The 20,678-nt window shown below is 42.6% G+C and overlaps 1 protein-coding gene and 1 pseudogene across 1 annotated transcript in view; one reads left to right on the top strand and one right to left on the bottom strand.

Annotated features, from left to right (window-relative positions):
* Positions 1-20,678, bottom strand: part of Wdpcp (WD repeat containing planar cell polarity effector) — a 275,150-nt gene that overhangs the window by 36,881 nt on the left and 217,591 nt on the right. The gene's annotated exons all lie outside the window — the stretch shown is intronic.
* On the top strand, positions 10,870-11,196 carry LOC126500830 (small ubiquitin-related modifier 2-like; annotated as a pseudogene).

Raw genomic sequence — 20,678 nt, 5'->3', positions numbered from 1 at the left:
TTTCATCCCACCCAAGCCATACACAACGTCCACACCCATCCTGTGCTCTGTCCTAGCCCTCTGTATACACATCAAACTCATGACCACAAAAAAGCCCACTTGCGCAGTCTCATCACAAAACCACAAGCAACACAAAGCCAAATCAATACCCCCTTGGTCACAAACTCATCAGTAGTATAGAAAAGTTCTCCAGTGGGGATTCCCTAGATGAATCCTTGGACACAGACCTTAAGCCGTAAACCTTATAGAAGAAATCAAGGAGATTAAAGAAGACAAAGAGCTACATAAAGAGAATGACCTCAAAGACAATAAACACCCAAGTTATGCTCACAAAAACACAAAAATAAGCCTGAATAAAATAAAGGAAATCCAGGGTTTGAAAACTGAATTAAATAAAGAGAAACACTGAACAATTCAAGTTGAAGTCAAGATGGATTTGAAAAACTCAACAATCCAATTAGAAAACTCAGGGAAAAGTTGTTCAAGTTGAATGGATTAAATAGAAGATTCAATATCAGATCTTGAAGTTAAGTTAGAGGAATTATACTGCACAAGCAAAGAATACTGAAAAAAAATTAAAAACAAAGGGAAGGTACATGCAGATACTCCTGGAAATCAAGAGAAGACCAAATCTTTGAATTATATGTGTAGGTAAAGGAGAATAATCCCAGGTCAGTAGCATAGACCAGATTTTCAACGAGATCATAGAAGAAAGTTTCTCCAAACTAAGAACACACACACACACACGAAGCACACAAAACAACAAATATACAAGAAAAGAAACTCCTCACAGCATATCAGTTAAAGCACTAAACATACAGAGCAAAGAAAGACTTCTGAAAACTCAAAAGAAAAAAAACAAAAGTCACATATAATGGAAAACCTAGCAGAATAACAGCTTATTTCTCAATGGAAGCTTTGAAAGCCAGAAGAGTCCAGAGCAGTGTTTCTCAACCTTCCTAATGCTGCAGCCCGTTAATACAGTTCCTCATGTTGTGGTGATTTCCAGGAATAAAATTATTTTTGTTGCTACTTCACAACTGTAAGTTTGCTACATAATATAAATATCTGATATGTAGGATATCTGATAAGCAATCCCTGCAAAAGGGTCGTTCGAAGGGGTGGTGACACACAGGCCTAGAGCAATACATTCTAAGTTCTAAGAGACTATGGAAGCCAATCTAGACTACTGTACCCAGCAAAAAATAGCTGCCACAAGTGAACGAGAAAGAAAATCTCTCTATGATACAAACAAGCTAAAAGAGTTTATATCCAGCAAGCCAACCCCAAAGAGAATAGTGGAAGCAATACTTTAGTCTGAAGGAATAAGCATAAGCCAAAGGACTGTAGAACCAAAGCAAATGAAGGTGTAACTACTGAGACACAAACATGACTAAGAACACAAAAAGGACAAAATAATGAAATAGAAAAACGTGAAATGGCGGCAATCAACACACACTTTAAAATAAAAACTTCAAATATATCAATGGTCTTAACTCTCCAATCAAAAGATAGCTAGCTGAGTGGATCAAGAAACAAAATCTATCGTCCTGTTGTCTACAAGAAATTCATCTTAACTTTAAAGCTAGGCACCTCCTTAAAGAAAAAGAATGGGAAAAGTACTCCAATCAAATGGGAGCAGGAAGCCAGCAGGATTATTATCATAATATCTGATGACAGAGACTTCAAACTAAAACTAATCAGACGAGGACACTTCATTGAAATCAAGGGAACAATGAACCAGGAACAACGAACCAAGAAACACACTACACTTGTAGACATACATGTACCAAACTCTGATGCATATAATTTCATTACATTGTACTACTAGAAGTAAAGACATATTAACACCAACCCATAGTAGGTATAGTAGGTATAATGGCTAATTTTGATTATCAACTTGATTATATTTAATATCAACTGAAAACCAAACAGTTGGGTATTCCAGTGAAGAATTCTCTCTCTCTCTCTCTCTCTCTCTCTCTCTCTCTCTCTCTCTCTCTCTCTCTCTCTCTCTCTTCCTTTCTCTCTTTTCCTCCTTCCCTCCCTCCTTTCCTTCTTTTCCTGTCCTGGAACTCACTATATAGACTTGAACTCACAGACAGATCCTCCTTCCCCTGTTTTCCAAATGCTGAGATCAAAGGTGTGTGCCACTATACCCATTCACAGGATCTTCTTGATTGGATCATCTGAGTGAGAAAACTCATCCTAAACCTGGGCCACACCTTTTGGTAGCAGACTACATAGAGGGATATGGAAAAATGAAGCTTCTGCTTTCAGCCCACTTGCCCTCACTCTTACTCACTCTTACCAGCAAGTGCATCTGTCCTGTGCTCGGGCTTTCATGTGCTGGTAGGAGAACCTACTTTCTTTGGGATCCCAGCACAAACTGGTGGCCAGCAACTCTCTAGAAATTCTCAGGGACTCCATCAACTGCTGAGACATCCAGTCTTGAGGACTGAGCAACTACCAGATTCTTGGCCTTTCCACAGAGAGACAGCCATTATTGGACTACCTGGAAACAGCCTGTAAGGTACTCTAATCTCTCTCTGTGCCTGCCCTGCCCTCTCACACACGATGATTCCAGCAGTTCTGTTTCTTTAGAGATCCATGGCTGAAGCAGTAGGGGATTTCAATTCCTCCCTTCTTCAGATAACGGGTCATTTGGACGAAAACTGGTCAGAGAACATGATAGCATCATGCACCAAATGAACTTAATAGACATCTACAGAATGTTCCACCTGATCACCAGAGAATATATATCCTACTCAGCGGCCCATGGAAGTGTCTCTAAAACAGACCACATCCTAAGACACAAGGCACATATTTACCAATTAAGAAAAACTAAACTAATGGCAATTCTACCAAAGGCAATTTATAGATTCAATGCAATTCCCATCAAGGTCCCATCAAAATTCTTCACAGATCTTGAGAGGACAATAATCAATTTTATATGGAAAAATAAAAAACCCAGGATAGCCAAAACAATCCTATACAATAAAGGATCTTCTGGAGGCATTACCATCCCTGACTTCAAACTCTATCACAGAGCTACAGTAATGAAAACAGTGTGGTATTGGCATAAAAACAGAGAAGTCGACCAATGGAATCGCATAGAAGACCCGGAATTTAATCCCCAAACCTAGGAACACCTCATTTTCGACAAAGGAGCTAAAAGTATACAATGGAAGAAAGAAAGCATCTTCAACAAATGGTGCTGGCACAACTGGATGTCAACCTGTAGAAGATTGAAATTAGACCCATATCTATCACCTTGCACAAAACTCAAGTCCAAATGGATCAAAGACCTCAGTATCAGTCCGAACACACTGAACCTGATAGAAGAGAAAGTGGGAAGTACCCTACAACAGATGGGCACAGGAGATTGCTTCTTAAGTATAACCCCAGCAGCACAGACACTAAGGACAACATTGAATAAATGGGACCTACTAAAGCTGAGAAGCTTCTGTAAAGCAAAGGACACTGTCACTAAGACAAAAAGGCAACCTACTGACTGGGAGAAGATCTTCACCAACCCCGTAACAGACAAAGGTCTGATCTCCAAAATATATAGAGAACTCAAGAAACTAGACTCTAAAATGCTAATTAACCCAATTAAAAAATGGGGCACTGAACTGAACAGAAAATTCTCAAAAGAAGAAGTTCAAATGGCCAAAAGACACCTAAGGTCATGCTCAACCTCATTAGCAATCAGGGAAATGCAAATCAAAACAACTTTGAGATATCATCTCACACCTGTCAGAATGGCTAAAATCAAAAGCACCGATGATAGCCTTTGCTGGAGAGGCTGTGGAGGAAGGGGTACCCTCATCCATTGCTGGTGGGAATGCAATCTTGTGCAACCACTTTGGAAATCAGTGTTTCGGTTTCTCAGGAAATTCGGGATCAACCTACCCCTGGACCCAGCAATACCACTCTTGGGAATATACCCAAGAGATGCCCTATCATATGACAAAAGCATTTGTTCAACTATGTTCATAGCAGCATTATTTGTAATAGCCAGAACCTGGAAACAACCTAGATGCCCTTCAATGGAAGAATGGATGAAGAAAGTGTGGAATATATACACATTAGAGTATTATGCTGCGGTAAAAAACAATGACTTCTCGAATTTTGCATGCAAATGGATGGAAATAGAAAACACTATCCTGAGCGAGGTAACCCAGACCCAAAAAGATGAACATGGGATGTATTCACTCATAATTGGTTTCTAGCCATAAATAAAGGTCACGGAGTGTATACCTGGTGAACCTAAAGAAGCTAAAGAAGAAGGTGAACCCAAGAAAAAACATATAGTTATCCTCTTGCCTAAGGGAAGTAGATAAAATTGCCGGGGACAAAATTGGGATCTTGGGGGTGGGGTGGGTTGGGGATAAGGGGGGACAGGGAGAGAAAAGTAAGAAGGGGAGGATTGGGGGAACTTGAGGAAACAGGAAGATTGGGATAAAGGAAGGTTGGATAGGGGAGCAGGGAAGCACATATCTTAGTTAAAAGAGCCACCTTAGTGTTGGCAAGAGACTGGAACCTAGAGTGGCTCCCAGGAGCCCAAGGCGATGTCCCCAGTTAGTCCCTTGGGAAGCTGAGGATAGGGAACCTGAACTGACCCTATCCTATAGCATTACTGACGAATATCTTTCATATCACCATAGAACCTTCATCTGGTGATGGATGGAGATAGAGACAGAGACCCACACTGGAGCACTGGACTGAGCTCCCAAGGTCCCAATGAGAAGCAGATGGAGGGAGAACACGAGCAAGGATGTCAGGACCACGGGGGGTGCACCCACCCACTGAGACAGTGGGGCTGATCTATTGGGAGCTCACCAAAGCCAGCTGGACTGTGACTGAAACAGCATGGGATAAAACCGGACTCTCTGATCATGGCGAACAATGAGGACTGATGAGAAGCCAAGGTCAATGGCAAGGGGTTCTGATCCTACTTCATGTTCCGGCTTGCTGGGAGCCTAGCCAGTTTGGATGTTCACCTTCCTAGACATGGACGGAGGGGGGAGGACCTTGGACTTTCCACAGGGCAGGGAACCATGACTGCTCTTTGGATTGGAGGGGGAGGGGGAGAAGAGTGGGGGGAGGGGGAGGGAAATGGGAGGCTGGGAGAAGGCGGAAACTTTTTTTTTTCTTATTCTCAATTAAAAAATAAAAAAATTAAAACTAAAAAAAAAAAGAAAAACTAAACTAAGTCCATGTATTCTATCTGATCATAATGTGGTAAAACTTAAGAACTGATGGCAGAAATATCTCTAGTAAGTATATAAACTCATGGAGAGTAAATGACTCACTTCTAAATGATGAAGGGGTCAAAGAAGAAATCAAGAAAGAAAACACTTTTGGATTAAGCAGAAATGAAAATGGAATACAAAAAACTCTGGGACACATTGGAAACAGCTCTACATTCAAAAAAATAAAAACAGCACAAATAAATGACCTAATGCAACTCGAAAATTTGGAAAAATGAGAACTAAATGTAGCAGACGACAAGAAATGATCATCAGGACAAAATTAATGAAATAGGAACAAGGAAAATATAGAGAATGGTGCCTATATCACCTGGTTTCTGAGAAGATGAACAGAGCCGGCAACCTGCAGGCTGCCCCAGCCAGGGGAGCAGGGAAGCTGACTGCAGATCTTCACCTCTCCCTCTCATTCCCCGATCCCATCCCCAGCCTCACCTCAGCTCTGCAGCAGACCACCCGCTGCAGTCTCCCCTTCCTCTCCGCCCCCTTCTCCAGTGGACCACACAGATCTCTCACCCCACATTTCCTTCCCTCACTCATTGGATTTGAGCTCTGTTCCATGGGAGGAAATTCATGTCTTGCATGGTAAACCTAGCCAAAATTCCACAGCTGGAGAGGACATAGACTCTAGGGCAGTGTTCTCAACCTAGGGCCATGGGAGGTCTGAACAATCCTTTCACAGGGGGAACCTATGATCATCAGAAAACACAGATGTTTACATTACGATTCGTAACAGTTGCAAGTAACAGTTATGAGGTAGCAACAAAATAATTTTATAGTTGGAGGTCACCACCATGAGGAACTATATGAAAGGGTCACTGAGTTAGGAAGGTTGAGAACCACTGCCCTGGGAAGTAATCTACTTCAGTTATTTTGCTTAACGATCATGTTGTCAAACTGTTTTTTAAATATTGATATTTATTCTTTTAGATTTGGGCTGTTCTCAACACTAGTCCAAAAAGCTTCTTTTTGTAGTGGGCAATGATTAATGGAGAGACTCATAAGAGGTCATAACTCATAACTGATGAGACTGATTTTGAGTGTTCCGCCCCAAATGGGACAGGTGCATCAATACTCACAGCCATCCCAGGGTTCAGGGAACATCACAGAAGATGGGCAGAAGAAATGTCATGGCTGAGGGATGACGGGAGGCCTGTGAAATGGTGCCTTTGGATATGGCAGGGATATAAAACTCATTAATTAACAGAAGCTGTAGTTACCTACATAAGACTTGTACAAGATCAAACCAGTCAAAATTCCATCAAGGACGGAGGAGGTACTTGCAAGGCCCCCTCCTAGCTGAGGAACCACTGGCAGTTGATAGCAGCTGGGGAATGCAGTCACTTTTCTTTGGGACTGTATCCACTGACCTATGATACAGTGGATGGTTCTACACCCATGCCGCACTACCTGGACATCATGAGATAAAGAGAAAGAGACATAAAGATGATGGGGTTCAGGGGTTGGGGAAGCTGGAGGTGAGAAATGAGGAATGGATGTGATCATAATTCATTATATTGTATGAATACTCAAATAATTTTTTTTTTTTTTGGTTTTTCGAGACAGGGTTTCTCTGTGGCTTTGGAGCCTGTCCTGGAACCAGCTCTGTAGACCAGGCTGGCCTCGAACTCACAGAGATCCGCTGCCTCTGCCTCCCGAGTGCTGGGATTAAAGGCATGCGCCACCATCGCCTGGCTCAAAGAATATTTTTTTCCAATAATTAAAAACAATGCAGATTGACTTAACACAAAATTACAAGTCACTTACAGTGGGTAATGGAGAAAAAATAGATGCATGCAGCTGAGCTAGTGATGGAAGTCTGGGCTCTGAGTTTGAGAAGCTGAGACTGGAAGATGAAAAGCTTCAGATTAGCCTGGGCTGCAAAGAAGAGCCCATCTCAATAAAAAACAAATAAATCAGAAGACAACAAGAAGATTCTTTCTGATAATGTATGTGCAGATGTGGGAGGTGTTTGGGCTTTCTGGGATGGGGTCTACTGAGTCCACTTTGTTCCTGTCCTCCCTTTGTCCATAAAGATAACCTTGAACAGATCCTGTCAACACCTCTAAGGTGCTAGGATTATGTTGAATACAAATGTTTTCTATGAGGACTGCTATAAAAATATCGTGGGCCAAGGGCACTGGGTGGGGTTCACATAAGCAGTATTTTAATGGCATAACTTACACTCACTCCTAGCAATGGGTAGCATTTTTGAACTTCCAAAATGATTTAAACAAACATTTGAAAAACAAATCAGTATCTTAGTAACATTTTTCCCATTAAAACACAAAAAGCAAAAGAATGTATGAGAACAGGGGCTGCCAAACTGTGCTCAGGCCAGAGTCAGCTGGTTGTTTCTCCAGAGCTTGTGAGCTAAGAGCAAATTAATTGCTTCTACTGGTTGGAAAAAATATCAAAGGTAGAGTATTTAATGGTGTGTCAACATTACATGAAGCTAATACTAATATATATGTCCACAGAGTTTTAACAAAACACAGCCTCACTGTTTCCATTTACACACGTGCAGCTGAACACAAGAGAAAGTGAGCGGTCTGCACACTCAAAGTATTAGACCAGTGTTTACAGGAATTGCTGTTTTGCAGTACTTCCTTAACCCAGAATAGGTTGGTTCATGGCAATTATACTTTCTAAATCTCCCCCAAATTTATCTTAGTTCTAGTAAAGAAATGATTGGTTTGTTCTTCAATTAGTCAACTTTTACATTTAACAGGTAAATTCTTGAGACCAACAATAAAATATTTGAAATAGCTTTCTTTCTCACAGCTGTCACTGGGGGAAGGGAAGACTAACATATCATTTTGTGCTGGACCACATAATTAATGGACCAGTGCACACATTGATGGGTTTAGAGGAAAAGTGATTGAAATTTGAACCACCAGCTTTCCCTTTCTTGTTACTTCAAAACTGGTTTGAGCTTTAAACATCACCTTACAGGTGTTTGTCTTTTCTTATTTGTCAGATAAAAACTTTCTCAAGACAAAGTTTCGTGGTTTGGTTCACCTCAGATATAATCCCCCAGACCCTCCGATTAAACCTACAATAAGGCGCGACTACGCTGTGTTCCTAAGGAGCCCCGATGGATATTTCCCTCTAAAACTAGAAGTCAGAAGTGTTCCTGTGAACAAATGCAAGGGCCGAGTGTCCGTGCAGAATGCATGGCTGAAGGTGAGGGCTGAGCAGTTCATTCATGTCCAGCAAAAGGGCGAAAACTTTTCATATCTAAAAGTTGACACGTGAACTACTGCTTTATTGAACTCTAGAACTCTATTCTATTGCAAGTACGATTTTTGTTCATAAAAAGAGGAGGAGGTAATGGAGTTATTTTAATTGACTATATTGTATCTGTACAGGTGGAATTTTTATGATCTTACATATATTTTTTAAATGAAGGGAGTTGTAATATATGCTTATGGGTTTTAAAAAAGAATAAATATCAAACTAAGGAAGAAGTTGTACAGTTGCTGTCAAAGTGTGACATGAATAAGTATTTGTTTCTATATTCAGTAAAATTGATTATTTCCCATTGCCTGCTTTAAATACAAATTGTTCTGTAATTCTTTATAAAATAATAAAGGCCTCCTTTGAAGTCTCTTTTGGTGTTAATACCAATTTTAATTAGGTACATAGCGTGTTTTAAAATAATGATTTAAAATCTGCCACAAAAGTTAGTGAATTATCTTTTTATCGTCATCTGAAATAGCTGTTGAATATCTAATCTGAATTAATTTGGAGGCTAAGTTACCAATTATGATGCTCAACCTTGCAATATCCATGCACACAGGTACATGCATACGTGCGCCTTGTAAACCCTCTTTGTATTGCTCTGTATTATAAGGGCTTGTTGCTTTTTTTTTCCAGATGAGTGCTTTTATGAATCAAAACATTAAGAACATTTTTCTGATTTTACCTCTAGGCATTAAGGCAAAAGAAGTACAGGTATTATAACCTGGCTTGCTTTAAACATCACTATGCTGCTCTGAATGACAGCTTATAATTTACAAGTAGGGTGTGGCTAATAAAGTCACTGAAGCAGACACAAGCATAGGTTTCCCCCTCATATACACTCCTGGCCTGTCAATCACACTTCCCAAATGCTTTGTTGCACAGACATGCCAATAACTAAAACCACATTTTACCTGTTTTTGTGCCCAAAGGCTTTTAAAAGGCTATACAACCAAATCGGTGTTTGGAAATCCCAGCTTAAAGCGCAAGTCTTCAAACACAGACATTTATTTCATCTAAAATAGTAAAAAATCCTAGTATTTTCTTAAAGTAACTGACATACCGTATCAAGAATGACAAAATTATAACTTAAGATTGTTAGGGCTTGGTTTTTAGATTGTGTGTCATTTCCAATATTTTCTATGCTTCTAAACAATGTGGATATAAATGACTGAAACATTTCAATCTTAGTAATATCTATGCATATCATACACAGGGAAAACAACAAAATCTTAGGGCTATGCTGAGTACATTCTTCAGCATGCGATTCCGGATAGTGCCCTTAGTCATACTTCCTTATAGTCTCTGTGTGTTGTATGCTGTGTGGTAATTCTGTACAAACCTTTAACTTTAAAGCATAGATAGGCTTGCAGACACCGAGAGTTTGTGTACTTTTAGGAAACCATTTTCTGGTTTTAGAAAAGTGATTTTTATTATACTAGACTTCAAATGGAGAAAATAAGACCATGGGGTTGTAGAGATTTCACTACTTGTACACAATTTGCTATTGGTGTACAGGGTGAGAAAGAAAGTTGAGAAACAGAACAGCAGAAGGCAGGGAATCTGAATAAACACAACTCCAGGCTGGATGTGAGTGACAGCTACATTGGTAACCCTGCGAGGCTGAAGGCAGTCTTCAGTTAATGGATAGTATGCGGTATCCTGCAAAATGGTCTCCAGCCTGGATCATATTTCCTGATGACTTCTATCTGGCTGGAACATTAAAAGTTCTTTGGAGTGCTTCATAATATTGAGATCTTGAACATCTTTTCCTTACTTTGTAGGTATTGAAGGTATGTATGCTAGTGCTGAATGGTATATTTTGTTGTTTTTTTTCTAATTATGTAGAAATAAAATTTTGTATGTGTAGGAATAAAATGTTGCATATTGGTCTTGGATGCAGTGACGACCGGAAAAGGAGACTAAAGCTGATAAGAGAAGTACCATGGGACACAGAGGCTGGCTCACAAAGGAGCAGCTGGGCACAGAGGTCAGTAAATCCTGCGGCACAGGAGTCACAGTCTTCCTTCTGCACTGAATTCAGGAGATCCCCGAGTCTTTAGTATCAGAGCTGTGGAGTCATGGGAGGGCTTATCCCTGCATCTCTAGGGTAATTGTGGGTAATCAGTGTTTTAACTGGTCATTCTTTCCTGGAGCTGCAGGACCTAACTCAGACAAGATCGGGGTTTGTCAGAGTTGTGGGCACTAAAGCAGCTGTGGTCCAAGACTGTGGTGTGGAGAAGACCTTCCCCAGGGCTCACAGGGTGAGCAAGAATACACTGAGTCGGCTCCTTCAGTGCAGACCTGGTGCCTCTTTTGTGAAGCTGCAGCTGAGGAGACTCCGGCGTTCGCCATGGCTGACGAGAAACCCAAGGAAGGAGTCAAGACCAAGAACAACGACCATATTAATTTGAAGGTGGCGGGGCAGGATGGCTTTGTGGTGCAGTTTAAAATTAAGAGGCATACACCACTTAGCAAACTAGTGAAAGCCTATTGTGAATGACAGGGTTTGTCAATGAGGCAGATCAGATTCCGGTTTGATGGGCAGCCAATCAATGAAACAGACACACCTGCACAGTTGGAAATGGGGGATGAAGATACGATTGATGTGTTCCAGCAGCAGACAGGAGGTGTCTACGAAAAAGGGAACCTGCTACTTCACTCCAGAATTTTGTTATAGACCAATAATACATTGGCAATTAGAAAGCCGCAGTTTGGTTCCACCACATCCTGACTACTACAGTAGAGTTTTCTCTATTCTTTCATTTCCTGTCCCCATTTCCTCATTGTACATAAAGTAACTGCTGTATGTGCACAAGCATATTGCGCTTTTTTCTTTTCTTTTTTAAACTAAATGGCCAGTGTTCTGTTTTGATTGACAGCATGTGGAGGTGGTCTGGGGGAAAGTCCAGTTCTGTGAATATATCCCCTGCTCCATTAGTGGCATGCTCGCTCATCAGCTCTTATCTTTATATTCCAGGGAGTTAGTTTGCTCTCAATGTTTTAACAAAAGAACCCAACCACAAAATCCTTGCATACCTTGTTCGATTGGAGAATTTTAATGTTTTTCATTTATCATTGTAAAACCAAGGACAATTTTATAACTTTTTTGTACGTAGCTGTTACATGCAGGGCAATCTGTCTTTAAGTAGGGATAAATTACTCTTGAACAAAATGATCCTAGATAGTTTTCCCTTCAAGTCAAGCGTCTTGTTGTTTAAATAAACTTCTTGTATTTTTTTTTAAAAGAGTGCACTGAGTCTTCTGGTGGTTCAACACAGGTCTAAAGAGGCAGGACACTGGTGGGCCTCCCTCTTGTCCCAAGGGACAGCTCTCGTTGGTGCCAGGTCTCCCTTTTCATACCAATAGCCAGAGTCTCAAGGTCCCAAGGGCAGAGTAAAGAGCAGGGTCAGGGTTTGGAGCCCTGATGGCCTTTATTCTTGGAGCTGCGGGACTTGGCTGGGATCTTTCTCAACTCCAACAGAGAGGCACATGCAATGGTAGAGCTTTCTAAGCTGTGAGTTGGGAATCATGCTTACTGCGGGGCAGGTATAGATGGGGGGAAGGCTCCTGACTCTGAGCTGTGAGCTGGGGGATCATGCTTACTGCGGGGCAGGTATAGATGGGGGGAAGGCTCCTGACTCTGGAGGTTAGTGGTCCTAGAGCTGCAGAAAAATTAGGGCTGTCCTCTGCTCTGTTTTGTCGGCAGACCCATGACCTCTGGTGGCATCCAAGTGCCAGATGCTGGGCCATTAAGGCAGGATGGTACCTGTCAGTGGCTGTGGAAGCAGCTTGTACAGCTCCATGTGTGTTCTTCATTAGAAAGAGTGGATGCACTTAAGCAGGCACTGTGGAATTCTCCTGCCTTTAGGCATGCCAGTCAACTGCTAAGCGGGGGTTACTTGTACATCCCCTGTCTTTCTCCCTCTGTGTACTCACCAACCCCATCCAGAGAGCCTGGGTTAACAAACTGCTTTCTTCTTTTCTCTGATTGCCTTTCCAATCTCTGTGCTGTTTAGACTTCATGTTACCACCTTGCTGGCAGATCTGTCTGTGGTCACTCCTGGAAATGGCATTTTTCCTCTTCTTAGTCCAGCCATTTCTGCACATTCATAAGCCACCTCTATTTGGACACTTCGGCTTCTATCTTTCAGTGATTTAAAAGGCATTGTGTAAATAGATTTTACCTTTGGATGCTTTTGGATTCTGGAATAGTCACATATAAATGAGAAGATGAACTGCAATCTAAACAAAGCTACAAAGCTTAACTTTTACATTCTATATATACCTTACTCACATAGGTGGGAAAGCAAGGTTTTCAGTTTTTTTTTTTTTTTAACAGGTCTATGTACCCCTGGATGTCTTGGTACTTACTATATACAAAAAGCTGGTCTTAGACTCACAAGAGATCCACCTGCTTCTGTCTCCCCAGAACTGGGATTAAAGGTGTGCACTACCACACCCAGCTTGTTATTTTTTAAGATGGGGTTTCACTATGTTGCATATACTGAACTGGAATTCATGACCACCCCAGCTTCCCCTGTAAGTGCTATTACGGGATGGAGCCATCGGCTTAGCTTATGCACTTTCCTGTGCACTCGCCACACACAGCTGGATGTGGCGTCTCCTAGTAATGGAATCCTGCTAACTCTTTAGAACATTTCAAACTCCTGGGTTAGGGGTGCATAACCTGTTCAAATCCATATAACAATGGATTCAAGCCATTAAGAAGTGAATAATACTTCACTAGTTTGTTGTATCTGGGTCAGTGACACTGCCTGTGGTTATAGATTCTGCAGCTCTTCACTACTTCTGAAGAACAGTCCCTGAGTACAGTGCAAGGGAGCGGTGGCCTGCGCAGTATGGTGGTTCCTATTCCACTGTCAACTGGAAGGGATCTCGAATCACTTTGAAGACAAGTTCCCGGGCTTCTAGCTGAGGTGAATGGGGCAGGAAGGCCTACCCTAACCCAGGCTAAGGAAGGAGGAAGCAGGCGGAGCTCTCACCACACGCAGTGTGCGCAGCTGCCTCAAGCTCCTGCCACCCCTGGGAACCACGCCTCAAACCGTGAGCCAAAATACATTCTCCCCCAAGGTGCTGTGGTCAGGAAAAGGAATACAGCAGTAAGCAGATTGCTGTCCTGTGCTGTTGTGGTTTAACAGGCAGTAGGTGACATCCAGCAGCGACACAGCAGTGGCTCATTTCTGTAGTGTACTGACACACGTGGTTTATAAAAACGGAAAACACGAAAGAATTCCAAGCCGCCAAGAAAAGGCACCATAAGTGACTGCAACAGAACAGGCCTATGGTCATCATGTAGGCACATGCTTCTGTGAGACCTGAAGGGACACGGAAACAACGTGACTCGGTACAGCAAACCCTGACAACAAAATCACATGCCCAGTCCCTCAAAGCCACCCACACTGAAGCAACCCCAACAAGAGCCCAAGTGCTGTGTGTGTGTATAGGTATGTGTCTGTGTTTTCATAAGAGAAAGACTGTGCCATGGAGAAGATTCTTTCTATTTGGACTCCTAATTTTATGCATAGGGAAAAGACAGTAGCGAGTTTTCTTCTGAAGTCCCAATGTAGCTGCAACATTATTTACTATAGACTCTCACACGTCCAGAAAAGACAGGACAGTTAAGTATTTGTGAAGTCCAGTACTGACTTTAATACCCACCTAACAAAGCTTATCTCAAGTGAAAATATAAATCAAATCAAGAACACTGCAGTCAACGAATCTGGGAAGATGCAGAGCTAAGTTCCTGCAGCAGAGCAATGTGGGTGTCTGGTGTGAATTCCCTCTAGGCTCCTGCCTGCTGATTAGTACACAGGGGGATACGGACTCATGTTCAATTCTGCACATTTGTAAATTCGTTTTAATCTGAATATTAAAAGTCTTAAGCTAATGCATCCTCTGTAATCCTAAGTTTCATATTTCCTGTTTTAGATACCTTACATTTGGGCTTCATTATGACTCTAATTGTTGAATTTGAGTTGTGTATGTACAGGACACATGGAAGCTCTTTCCTTCCATCATGGGTTCCAGCAACTGAGCTGAGGTTGTCAGCGTTCACCCACTCAGCCAGCAACCAGCCCCTTAGGATGCTGTTTCCATGCATGTACATGTTGTACTCTGCTCATATCCACGCTTCCCCTGTTACTTTCTCCTATCTGTCCTTCCTCCTCCTGCGTTTTCCTGAGTGCAGCCTCGTTCACTGACTGATGGTCCTCCTATCAGGCTACAGACGATACGATGCTGTTCTCCTTATGGCTGAGGAAGATTCCACTGCACACACTCACACTCCTTTTCTTTACTGACTCATCGCTGGCTCCTCACTTGACTGCTGTGAACAGTGGCACTATGAACAGCTGTGTGAGCAGGCCGCCCTCTGTACGGATTCCAGCTCCTCCTATGGATCAGGAGTGGTATATATAACCAGATCAAAGTGGTAGCTGAGGTTTTTGAAGAACCTCCATACTGCCTTCCAAACCAGCAGAACTAATTTACATTGCCATCACCATTGTACGGGGTTCTGTCCCCCAGAATCCTCACTAGCACTGGCTATTAGTTAATAGTCACCACCTAAGGAGAGTCTACATAGATTCAATGCTCCCTTGCTGACTAAAGTCATGTTGTTTTTCCATGTATCTGCTTGCTATCTGTCTTCTGAGAACTCTCTGTTCAATTCATTTGCCCATTTGTTGATTGGATAATTTAGAACCTAGGGTGTTTAGGCTTTTTAGTTTGTTGGAGAGTCTAAATATTAATTCCCAGGTAGATGCATAGATGGACGATACTTGCTACGTCTTTATAGGCTGGCTCTTCACTTGTTCCTTTGTTGTCCGGCCTGTTTATTTCGTACTACCCTATTGTTCCTGCATGAACTTTTTCACTCTGCTCATACCCAATGCCCCACTTCACAGCTGACTCTCCTGGCCTCCTCCTTGCCCACACGAGGTGACAGGGTGTTCTCAGGCATATGATGTTCCCCAACATAGCTTAGCCTTAAACAGTAGGTTGCCCCCTCAACCAAGATGCTGCCTGGCTAGAGCATAATAAGATACTGGAAGTGATCTTACTATTTTGGATGGTTTTTTTGGGTCATTTTTTTCTCTAATGCTGGTCTACCACAAAGTATGCCACTATCAAGGCTTGTGAAAACCGTGGGCTTTTCTTAGCGCTAGGACTGCTCACCTCCTGGATGAGGCTGAGGCCACGACTCCCTGGGGGAACTGGAGCTGGAGCCATGGGCTCTTCCTGCTATCTGCTACATTGGCTTTCTGTTTCTCTATGCCTCTTTTGTGATTCATGGTGTTTCTCCTCTATCTTTTTCCTCTTTATTCTTTTTTTTTTCTTCCTTGAGATAAATTCTACTCTATTACTCTGATTTTGTAGTATTTACACAGTGACATGCAGGCATCTTTTCACCTCCCCATCTTACCCAAGAACCTTTTACTTCTTGTATTTCAGCTGCCTTTTAATCTCCAAGTCTGTCAATCTAGACATAAGAAGTAAAAGAGTTGGTACAGTCTCATGGCAGAGACACGGAACGCTCAAGAATGGTGTGCAAGCTTTGTCCCAAGACAGAAAACTCTAGAACTAAGCTGGAGGCAGCCTCCCTGCTGGGGAAGAACTGTCATCGACAGCTCCACGCAATTGTGGACCCTGGGTGCTACACTACTAGCAAGTCAACAGTATTGGCACAACTGTGGCAGGCCTGTTACATGGGCAACTAGCCACTTTCCTGATTGAATTTGAGGCCTGCTTCATGGGAAGGAACTCACATCTGGAACTATAGTCAAAAGCTCACAGTTGTTGAGTTCATGAACTTGGTTGGGAGGAAGCTACTGTTGGGCTAAATAGATTTGATGTGTCTATTAAACTGCCTTCTGGAGATTTTTTGCTTATGACCATAGATTAGCGCTACTGACAGCTTTTGTCAGAGAGATTCTTTTTGCAGTGGTTTGTGTTTACTGCGGAGACATGCTGAGAGCAACTGAGTGCTGAAAGCTGAGTCCTATATCAGATACCTCCCCTTCCAAGGCTCAGGGAGCATCATGGAGGAGGGCACGAACAGAACATGGAGCTGAAGGAAGAGGTGGAATGTAGAGAATGCTTCCATCCGGGCACGGTGTGATTACTGCATTCTTCAACTCCCGGGAGCTGTGATTATCAGCAAACGACCTGTGTGAGATTGGCCCAGCAACCACTACCACAGACAGAGGAGTGGATCATGAGGCCCCAATCCTCCCCGAGGATATAAATGCAGTTAATGATCACTAGGGAGAGACATTTTCATCAGCGGTAGCCATTGGTAAAGAACCCATGCTCCTGCAAAGAGCCCCTTAAAGAGGAGGGACAGCACTCTAGCAGGCTATACTTTGATCAGGATGTCAATCACCTACCCAGACCCTTTGTTGAAAGCCCATGCTTCGAGAATGGAGTTTCTGATGATGGAATACTGTAGAAGCTTTAGGAAATTGAGTGGCAGAGAAGAAAGAGCAGCAGACATAAAAGCAGGGTACAGCAACCTGTCTGTGAACCTGAGCTGGGCAACAGGAAGTGGGGGAAGGCAATCCCCTATGGCTTCCTAGCCAGCCAGTCTAGCCACCGAGCTCTAGGTTCAGTGAAGAGATCTTGTGTCAAACAATAAGGGTGAGAGCCACAGGGGGAAACCCCCTGAAATTGATACACACATTTGTGTGTGTGTGTGCCTGACGCATGCATGCATGTAGACACTGTGTGTGTGTGTGTGTGTGTGTGTGTGTGTGTGTGTGTGTGTGTGTGTGTAAGAAATGGTAGTTGTAGTAGTTGAAGGAAACATAAAACATAATTTTGTCACTTAAACTGGTGGCCAACAAAGCAATCTGGGAACGCTGATGACTTGAATCTGCTGGAGAACACTGGGAATCCCAACCTTTGTTCTAGCTACCAGACAGTTCACTCTTTTCTGAGTAAACCGTAAAGTAATTATTACTGCAAACCTTCGAGCTGTGGCGGGGAGCACTAAGGAAGTGCACACAGGTGGGCTGTCTAGGAGTCTAGGGAGAGCCTGGTCCACACAGTATGAGCTCCAGGCTAGTTAGTGAGACACCATCACAGCAACAACATAAACCCCTTTAAAGGTATTGTTTTCAGGATTTCTTGATGTTCCTGACTGAGTCTTGGTGTTATGTTCTATCCATCACATCAAGTCATCTTACTTTGAATAAACAGAAGAAAGGTTATAAAAACTTGGCGTGCAATTGCCTATCATAAAAACATTTGCCAGCTATTTCTTCTGCTTAAACGAACTCATTTCAAATATCCAGATGGCCAACTTGAAAAAACTATAAATTTCATAAAACAATGAAACAAGCTTCTCTACATATCATTGCAGTAATATGCTTATGAATAAGTCTAATTTTGAAAAAGATAGGCGGTTTTAACAGACACAGTATTTCTCTTTCACACTGTATCGTGTCTTCTGCCTTTGAATATGAGTGCATGAACACAAGTCTGTCTTCTTCCTTAGCAGCAGCTCACAGAGAAAGAACATGGCAACTCACTGCTACAAATAGTAAAGAATAAGAAAAAATAAAATTAGTAGAAAATTTACCCAGTTTTTGAGGCATGCACTCACTGAGCAAAATCACCATGAAAATCTAAATAATCTAGACTAACTCTAAATACTTTCACTGGTGATTACAGAGTCAATTGAAGTAAAAAGTCATGATATTTAGACAACGTAGGAGAAATAATTTCTCTGACTGAAGAAAAGTAATGCATACACACACACACACACACCTCCATTAAAGTAGACTACTTGACTAAGTGGCATTTAATCTTCTATATTATAAATATAACTGTAAGTCCACTAAGTTAACAAGTCAATCCCCTTCAATTTCAGGAATTGCTTCCCATTCACGAGTCTACGGAATAGGCCGCCTCTTAATGTGATTTGTCACATGCCACACAGCGGTTCTGAGGAGACTGAGCTGAAGCTCAGAGCCACCTTCCCGCAGTGTGCTGCCCACTTGTCAGAGGTGCCCACATTTAGTACTGTTTAGCATATGTGGAAGCAAAGAGGACAAAGAACCTTTCTAACTCGTGTGTGTGTCAAAACTGTTAAATCAGAGTAGTAAACTGGTAGCAGTTAATGCTATGGCAGGAGGACATACAGGAACACCAGTGAACTTCTAACCAATGGCAGGGAGACTCTGAGTGCACAGCAAGCAATTAAATGGTCTTCAACTCTGTGTCCTCATCTTTACAGTGGAAACCAATGCTTAACTCCAGTGGTTACCACACATGTAAAACTTGACTGTGACTATGCCCAGAGAAGAGCATGCGTTAACAGAGGAGGTATTTTCCAGGAAAACTGATTCCAGTATGGCAGCAGTTCTCAACCTGTGGTCACAACTGGAGGGTTAAAGGTGGAAAGAACGCCCTGCCGCGGACTTGACCCCAGGACAAGGGCTTGAAATCCCACCAATCCCTAAACTTGCCCCAGAGTCAGGCTACAGAATCCCACCAATCCCTGAGTTTGTTCCAGAATCAGGCAGCAAAGCCACACCAATCCCAAGCCACCCTGGAAAGCTTCATCTTCCCCACAAGATACCCTCTGTACTCGGTTCACTTTGCCGCTGTGGCTCACTCTCTTGAGTGAGGCTTGTGCGGTGTGGCACTTTCGACAGAAAGCCCAGCTGTAACAACTTTCGCTGAGCCACAGAGGCGCAGCACTGTCAAACCTTTGCTGGGAAAACTGTTCCCTAAGGGAGCAGAGCTGGTACAGCCCGAGTGACCTGAGCAGAGCCGTAAGCCACTACGCCTACAGAGCCTTTGTGTTAGTCCTTGGCTCCTGACTGTCAGGATACCTTTCCATCTGAGCTGCAAGGTTTTCAGTGATCCCCTTGGGGATCATGTATCAGACATCCTGCATTTCAGACTTTTACATTACAATTCATACCAGTAGCAAAATTACTGTTATGAAGTAGCAACTTAATAATTTTATGGTTGGGGGTCACCACAACACGAGGAACTGTATTAAAGGGTCACAGCATTAGGAAGGTTGAGAACCACCGCTTTAAACTCTTATCCTGATACAACTCCAGCTTTGGACTCAGCACGGTGTAGACAATATCTCCTCAGTAAAATACTAACGTCCTTTGCTTAGCAACTGCTTATTTAATGATGCCTATACCTTTTAAATACAATAATTTAATATTTCAGAATTCAAAATCATGCTAAAGAGTTGGGTATGCAGCTGAGTGGTAGAGCACTTGGCTAGTATATATGAGACCCACATTTAAGCCCAGTCCTGCAAAGAAAAGATAAAATAGTATTAAAATAACCATTTCTCTTAGAAATGAATGTTTAATCTAGAGGAAACGCAATACGTAAGAACTGGTCTTATTTGAAATATCACATCCTGTGGTTGACACAGCACATGCACACAGGAGACAGAGGTTTGAAAAGCATGGTACTTTAGGGGTTTCACCAACAACTCTCCGTCCCTCAGTGGTAATATAGCTTTGTAAAGAGCTCTGAAGCCAAGCAAAGCAGTGAAAGGGTTAGAATTATGTCTTCATACAAAAATTCCCAGAACAAACTCGGCATGTCATAATAAAGGAAGGTGTGGCCTTCCTGCTGCCTATGCATCAAGATGTAGGACTCTCAGCTCCTTCTCCAGCTCCATGTCTGTCTGCATGCCACCATGAAGATAATGAACTAAACCCCAGAAACTGTAAGCCAGTCCCAATTAAATGTTTCCTTTATAAGAGTTTCTGTGGTCATGGTGTCTCCTCATAGCGGTAGAAACCCTAACTAAGACAGAAGAGAAAGGTGACGTAGAGTCGGAAGCAGGCTGGCAGGATGATATAGCCTGTCAAGCAGAGTGTACAGACAAACAGCCACAGCTGAAATTGCTGAGCATAGTGGACAATGAGGACTACTGAGACCTCAAGAACAATGGCAATGGGTTTTTGATCCTACTGCACGTATTGGCTTTGTGGGAGCCTAGGCAGTTTGGATGTTCACCTTACTAGACCTGGACAGAGGTGGGTGGTCCTTGGACTTCCCACAGGGCAGGGAACCCTGATTGCTCTTTGGGCTGACGAGGGAGGTGGACTTGGTTGGGGGAGGGGGAGGGAAAGGGGAGGCGGCGGTGGGGAAGAG

Source organism: Alexandromys fortis, unplaced genomic scaffold (assembly GCF_014885135.2).
Source record: "Alexandromys fortis isolate MF-2015 unplaced genomic scaffold, M_Fortis_MF-2015_v1.1 scaffold_7, whole genome shotgun sequence".
In the NCBI taxonomy this organism is placed as follows: domain Eukaryota; kingdom Metazoa; phylum Chordata; class Mammalia; order Rodentia; family Cricetidae; genus Alexandromys; species Alexandromys fortis.
The sequence above is the reverse complement of the archived record's forward strand: the minus strand, read 5'-3'. Positions and strand labels throughout refer to the sequence as shown.